This window comes from Rhinolophus ferrumequinum, chromosome 22 (genome assembly GCF_004115265.2).
Source record: "Rhinolophus ferrumequinum isolate MPI-CBG mRhiFer1 chromosome 22, mRhiFer1_v1.p, whole genome shotgun sequence".
NCBI lineage: Eukaryota > Metazoa > Chordata > Mammalia > Chiroptera > Rhinolophidae > Rhinolophus > Rhinolophus ferrumequinum.
Genome location: NC_046305.1, coordinates 41470140 through 41477864, shown reverse-complemented (window position 1 = coordinate 41477864; position 7725 = coordinate 41470140).

Genomic DNA, 7725 nt, shown 5'->3' with positions numbered 1-7725 from the left:
AGAGCCGCCGCGGCGGCAGCGGCGGCTGATTACCATAGACCTGCTCGCGCCGCCGCCGCCTTAAAGTGGCGACGCCAGCCGCACCGAAGGAGGTGGGCCCCACCCAGCGCCCTCCCCACAGAAGCTCTAGGATTCTGCTAGTCTGAAACCACCCCTCGGCCCTCTGTCCCAGATCCCTACCACCTCCTAGAGGAATTAAGAATCAGAAGCCAGACGGACAATGATTATATGATGGTACTATCCTAAGCATGCTTAGAGGTTTTCAAAACATTTTGAAGGGCTCTCAGCAGCCAAGTGCCCACCTTACAGCATCTATGCCGGCTGGCTGCTGCTGACTGCAGATAAGAGCCCTCACTCCTGCCTCTCCCACAGGTCTCTGGTCAGACTGAGCTAAACTGGCCTTTCTCCACAGTATAAAGCTTCCTCATCTCCCACAGACACCCCACCTCCTGGGAATGCACAGTGCAGTCCTGAGCTCCACCCCTCGGAGAGGGTGTTGTCTAACCAGGTTGCCCCCTGGGGGTCCTGCTGCTGGGCAGAATGATCCCAGCCGCAGTTGGAACCACCTGGGCTTTTCAGGGGGAGGTAAACTGGGAGCATCAGGGCAGAAGCCAGCTGGTATAAACAGTCTGATGTGGCCAGGTTCGAAGGCCCAGAGAGGGTGAAACCTGTACAAACTCACAAAGATGGCTAGGGATGGAGCCAAACTTCAACATAGGCTTCCTGGGTCCTAGACCAGTGGTTTCACTGCCCAACAGGGCCTCCCATCTGGAGAGATGACCTCTTGCCCCTTCGCTTCTTCCCCGTCAATGTCCAACTACCACTCTCCTCCTTCCACCCGCAGCTTTGTGACCAGCAAACAGCCCGGCCCCAGTGCACAGGGCTCCTGAGCCTCTTCACATGCAGGCCCACACGCTGGACCTTCCACCTGAAAGGGGTGTGGGGATTCCAGGAGTCCTGGGGGAGGTCCCCTCTTGAAAGCTGACTATAAAGAAAAGCCAGGCAAGAGTGATCCAAAAGGGGATCCCCTCTTTCATACCCCAACCAGGAGTCCCCATCTAAGGTCTGCAGGGTCAACTGGGTGAGCAGCAAGAGACCTGTTCAAGTAGTACAAGGGCTGGGCTGGGGAGAAAGCCGGGGCGTTAGTCCCAGGTCCACCACCTTCTAGCTGTGACCTTGGCCAAATTCCTGTGTCTCAACTTCACCTTCCAAAAATGAGGGGGGGTGAATAAAGTCAATGGTTTTCAAAAGTTTATTTAGCAGTAGAATCCTTTTTTCAAATAAAATCTAAAGTACAGGCCTAACGTATAAAACAGATAATAAAGGTTGTGCCGCGGGATTGAAGTGGAGGTCAGGGTCTTGCCCCACTGCTCCCCGCAACCAAGAAATCCCTGGGCCATCCTGTGCAGCCTGAGGGTCTAGAGGGACACAATTTGAAAAGGCGTTGGACCAGATGCTCCCTTCCAACACTGTGCTCTGGTCACAGCAGTGTCACTCTCAGTGGGTCACAGCTGAAGAACCATGGATCCCTTCTCAGGGGCTCCAGGCCCAAGGAACTTCTGTGCGACCACATAGTGATGCCGAGAATGAGAAATCAGCTTTTCTCTTTCTCCCCAGGGGAAAGGAAAGGAGATGGGCCTCGGGGACCCCAAGAGGGATTAGGGTTAGACTACATTCCTGGCATTGTGGTGGATGGGATGAGGAGGAGAAAGTGGGTGAAGAACCCACGGCTCAGGGGAACTCTCTCCCCTTTGATAGAAGATGAGCTCTTTCCCTGTGGTCAAGGCCAAGGGCAGCTCCAGTGGCGTAAGCAGCCTCCTCTGGGCTCTTCCTCTCAGGACTTCCTTTGGGGATCTAGGGGTTGTGTGGGCATTTTGCTCTTCACCTAATAGCCATGTGGCATGGGGAATGTTCGGAAATTATACCATGTGTTAATTATCCTTTGAATCAGGGTTGGGTAATGAGACTCTCATTTCTGTGGAAGGGCCAAGCCAACACATGGAGAAATTGCAGCTCTCCGTTCATCTCTCTCCCTTTGTACTAAAACGAGCTGCTGGGTGGGAGAGAGCAGCAGCCTTGGCTCTGGATCCTGGACCGTGGCTCGGGAACCTAGCACTGAGGACAGGGTTGCCATGAAAAGCTTGGTCAGGAAGGGCCCCTCCGGGTGATTGGCCTTCCAGCCCAAGGGCAGACAGGTTGGGGGAGGCAAGGAATCTCTCCCTTCATCTCCAAGCCTGTTTGGCAAATAGTCCTTATCTTCTCCCCACCTGGACCCCAGGGCACAGGACAGAGCTGCCTCCGCCATCCCCCCCACCCCCCAATCCACTCTCACTTCCTCAGCTACTTCCACCTCCCAAAAGCAGGAAGGAACTTTCCAGCTGTAAGGAACATTTAGACCTCCCTCCTACATGGGAAAAACCCAAGGTGCAGCAAGATTCTGGAGTCTGTTCAAAGGGAATTTACTGTTTTTCTAGGCCAAACCTTCCACTTGACAGTGGAGGCTCTGGAAGAAAAGTAACCTGCAGGGAGAGACCAGGGCTCTCCCTCAGTTCATATGGGATTTCCTCTAGAATCTTCCAGGCATATGGAGACTACAGATTCCACAAGGCATGGCTCTCAACGGGGTAGCATGGGTGAAGTGCTCTAGGAGCAAATGAGAGAGAAAAGGCTAAAAGAATTCAGAGAAGAGAGGCGTGAAGGTTGAGGAAATCCTACAGGGCTTCCAGGAGGAGGTGGGACTTGGGTTGTCTCTTGAAGAATCAGCATGTGCATTTCTGGCAAGGGGAATGGATCATCAAACTCATTTAACCTATAGGTTAAGTCTTATCCAAGGTTACACAGCTAGTAAATGGCAGACCTGGGATTTGAAACCAGGCAATCTGGTTCCAGAGTTCGTGCTCTTCTTAGGTAGTTACTATGAATGAATAAAATGTGAGTATTGAATTGGTTGAAGCCAAGATTGGATTGGGACCAATTACCTGCTTAGAAGGAGGGGTGTGGAGGGTGGCTGTTGATGGGGAACGGTCATAGTGACCTTTGGTGGGTGGGCAGGGCAGTTTCTCTGGCAAGAGAGAGAGGTGGGTAGAGGCTCTGATGCCTGATCCTAGTTCTGGGCTCAGTGTTGCTTTATAGAAGGCACAGACATGGGGAGGCGAGAGCCTGACCATGTGGCACTCCAGACACTGGTGCTCTGGGTTAGTGGGGTGGGGTGAGATGGCAGGTGACTAACAGCCAGCAGACCTGGCAGGCCAGGACCTGAGTGCTCTCTTTTCCACACTTGCCTTTCGTGCCCAGTCTGCTTTCCCCCACTTTTTTCTGTGGCTAAACGGGTGCTCTTTGAGGGTGGGCACTGTTGTTTCTTGGCCACCCACTCCCTGCCTGGCACAGAGGGGCACTCATACAAAGTTGTGTGGCTGCTTCCCCTCCAAACCAGTCTCCACTCAGTGGCCGAAGGAATCCTTTCTTTTTTTTTTTAATTAATAAACATTTTTGTTTTAGATTTTAAAAATCTCTTACAATTTTTTATTTTGGAAAATGTCAAGATTCAGAAAAATTGCCAAAATTGGACAATGCATCCTCAGCAACTGTCCACCTCGATTCATTAATTTTTGCCACTGTGCTTTCTCACATGAATTTTGGAGGACGAAGTGAAAGTGAGGTGCAAACATCACAGCACCTCAACCCTCTGCCCCTCAGCGTGCAGCTCCTGAGTCAGAGCCTTCTCCCACATCCCACAGGACTGCTGCCACGCCGGGGAACACGAAAGATGATTCCTGCTACCATCTAATATCCAGTCCGATTCAATTTCTTACTGTCTCTCAAAGGTCTCTGATAACTGCTACTTTCAGACCAGAAGCTTATGCATTACATTTGGTTATGTCACTTTAGTTTCATCCCTCCCGCCCTTCTTTTTCTTGCTCCTTCCTCCCTGCCTTCCTTTCTTCTCTCTCTCTGGATATTGACTGTTTGAAGAGTCTAGGCTAGTTTTCTTGTTGAATGTGCCACATCTGGATTTATCTGATTGAAGGACCCCCACGGTGTTTTTCACAGAGCAGTACTGGTCCCAAATCTAAGCATCTTGCTCCCTCCCTAAAAACCTTGCACTAGGCTTTTCTGTTGTTCTTTGAATAGCTGGTCCACAAAGCCTGGTGTGGAGGGGCCCAGACTCTTCTTCCTCCTCCTTTATTCTATTCTGGGCACCTTGGCTTCCTTCCAACTGTTGACTATGGCAGTCTTAAATGTCCCCTTCTTCATGGCACATATAGCAATTTGTAATTACATCAAGTATTTATTTGTAAATTTACTGGTTAACAGCTGTCTTGCCCACTAGCAGTAAGGTCCAGGAGCAGGGACAACATGTGTGCCTTGAATACCTAGCACCTGGCATGGTACCTGACACATAGTAGGTACTCAGTAAATATTGATCAAATGGATGGATGGATGGATGGCATAGAGGGGTGACCAGGTGTCCCTCCATTCCTGAAGCCACTATCTGGGAGGCCAGTTGGGTATCTAGGCTCCTCTGTGGACAGCTCTGAATTCATTCACTTTAACCATAAAATTTTATTCCTAGTGCCAGCTGCAGCCAGGAGTTGCAGTCCTGATGTCTCAGCCAAGTTACATAGACTTTCTCTGAGGCTCATTAAAAGATGGTGTTGGATGCCTTAACCCAGTGATAGGGTCAACGCACAGTGCCAGCACTGTTTGCTGAGGGTGGCTCAGCAGGCCAGCATTCCATACGGATGCACAGTCCGTCTAAGATCCCACTGAGATGTTTTCGGCTCCTGAGCACAGAGAGGGAGAGACGGCGCCTGGAGCTGAGGTGGAGCAACCAATCCCAAAGCAACACCTTCAACAACTTAGTTGTTAAGTTTATCAGAGCAGGCCAAGGGGAGAGCCCTAGCCGTGCTCCGGGCACCAGGCAAGGCATGAAAGGTACACCGATGAACAAGACTCCAGCTCTGGTCTCAAGGAGCAACCAGTCTAACGCGACAGAGACAAATGCAGGGTTTTCGCTGTATTTCCTTGTGGGGTGGGAGGGGTTAGGGAAGGCTTTGTAACGGAGGTGGCATTTCAACTACTTTGAAAAGGAAGGAGGAATTCTACAGACAGGCAGCAGCAATGGCATCCAGGTGGAGGGAACAGCATGAGCAAATATGGAGGGTTGCAAAGCATGGTCACTGCTGGGAGAGGTGAGCAGTCAGGCAGGCTGGAGCTCAGAGCTTGGGGTGGGTGCCATCAGAGCAGAAGGGCCTGTTCATCTGAACTGTGGCCACGGTTGGATGAATCTGGACTCTGGCTGAGAAGTCTGGATTTTATTTAATAAGCTGAGGGAGCCATCCGATATTGGCAGGGGAGGGCATGGGCCCAGCTATACCATCCACAGACTACTCCCACCCAGTGCCTAGTCCCAGTGGAGGAGAGACTGAGTCTGGCAGGCCAGCAGGAGGCGGTTGTACGGTCCAGGAGGAGAGCCTGTGCTGTGGCCAAGGGCCAGATCTGTGATGAAGGGACTCAGTGGGGCTGTGTGAGGCTGGCCACTGGGCATGAGGAGGGGATGGTCCAGGGTGACTCCTGGGTGTTTGTTTTGGGCGCCTGAATACCCAGAGGAGGGCAGAGGTAGAGAATCTGATCCGAAGTGCGACTTGGACTTTTGGGTGGAGATGCTCAATGTGTATGTTGCAGGGTGGGGGGCAGGAGCTGGAGATATGTGATGAGAGATCATGGATTTGGGATAAGAGCTAGGAGAGCACGTGGAGAAGGAGCAGGGAGAGGCCAGAGCCCTGGGGAACCAGCATTCAGGGGCAGGCACTAACTCCTAATGCGGTCCACTTCTCTGGCCTCTGCTGAACTGCCCCGTCACTCTTTGCACTCCAGTTATTCAGGCCTTTTTCCTGCTCCCTCATGCTGTTCCTGGTCTGGAACGTTCCATTTTCCCTCTGAGGGGTTGGCCCCAGGAGCGTCTGGAATGTCGACGAGGTACCAGAGCGTATTAGTGCCCACTGTTTCTGTTTGATCAGAATTGACCGCAGAGGCAGGAAGGCTGTTTTAAGATGGGGAAATGTAAACAGGTTGGTATGTTGAAGGGAATGGGTGGGGAGGGTGAGAGGGCAGGTTCAGGGGAGAGCTCGCTGAAGCTCAGGGACCCAGGGACGTGAGATTCAGGGCAAAAGTAAAGGGCTGGTTTGGGAGAAAGAGTAGGAAAAAAAATATTTTTTTGAGACAAGATGGAAGGAGGCAAGGATTGAACACTATTCTAAATAGGAGCTAAATTGTCCTTTTCTTTGGGGTTAAAAATTAAAAAACAGTCTCCCTGAAGGGTCACGCCATCTTATCAGCAATTTATACCCCCAGGAAAATAATTTTCCAGACTATTTCTGACAGCAGGTCTACGTGGGGGAGGGAAACCCCAGTCTTAGGGAGGGACCGGGACAGCTCTCCAAAATGCAGGGCTTGTCAGCCAACCAATCAGAGCAGCGAAGAGGAATTTCCCCTTCTAGAAAAAGGGGCTTTCTCAGAATCAGAGGTCACTGGGACCCCCTACCTGTCCTGTAGGTCCGGGGACCTAGAGGTTGAGAGCTGGCGAGGTTGGTGTCTGGGTCTCCTTTCCTCTAGGTTGATGGGGAGCCCAGTTGCTGGGTGTCTGCAACCAGAACCTGCCTGCAGCACCCCCGCCCCTGTGTGGGGGGGCCTCTTAAAAGGGCAACGTTAGAGGCGGCGATGTCAGTCTCACCAGACCTTCCCTGGTTGGAGATGCAGGGTTGCGCTCCTCCTTTTATGTGTATCTGGGAGGAGTTTTTGGGGAGCCCCACGCTGTGAGGTGAGTGGGGGAGTGGAGCAGGCCCCTCATCCTGGCACAGGCTCTGACATGCAACACATTTCTCTGGGGCCCATCCCAGCTCTGCCTGTCAGACTCATCCTGGGACAGAGGCCAGAAAGGTTTGGGGGGTGGGTGGAGAGGAGGCAGTCTTGGGACCTTGTGGAAACCGGAAATCACAGGCAAAGTGTCAGTTCCCCGAGTGATTTCACGTGTGTGTGTGTGTGTGTGCGCGCGCGCGCGCGCGCGCGCGCGCAGTTCGGTTGGCTCCTTGGTGGCAGATAAACGGAGCTTCCCAGCAGACTGTGAGCACAGGTAGGCCCCTTGGTCTTACACTGAGTCCCCACACAGTTGCCTGACTTTAGAATTTGTCTCTGGAAGTCTGGCTCCTAGTTGTCTGTCTCCGTCTCTTGGTCGAGAGGCTGGATGTCTCCTCTCTTGCCTGAAGCACCTGGACCTGCATCTTGGGCTCTGGATCCCTGGGTGTGGGAACCCAGGGTTGGTGGAGAACCCAGGACTCTGACTCATTCCACCAGCCTGTGGGGGTAGTTTGCTGAGGAAACTTGGGAGCTGAGGTTGGAGATGGGGCAGGTCAAGGTGCCTGGGATGAGGGCATCGGCCGTGGGTGGAGTCAAGGTTCTCTGGGCAGGTTCCCAAGTGCTCCGCTTCCAGGCTAGCCGGCCCATCAAACAAGGCTTGCATCAGCCCCATCCCACTGCTCCAGGGAGGGCAGTCTGGTTTTAAGCTCACTGTGGGGGAAGGCAGGCCACACCTTTCCCAGTGACTCTCGAGTTCTTTGAGAGCAAAGACTGTGTCCCATTCTTTCTGTAACCCCTGTGCTAATTGTGACTGGTCCAGGGTTAGCACTCAGTAAACGGGTGTTATGCCCACATGCTCACCTACTCGTA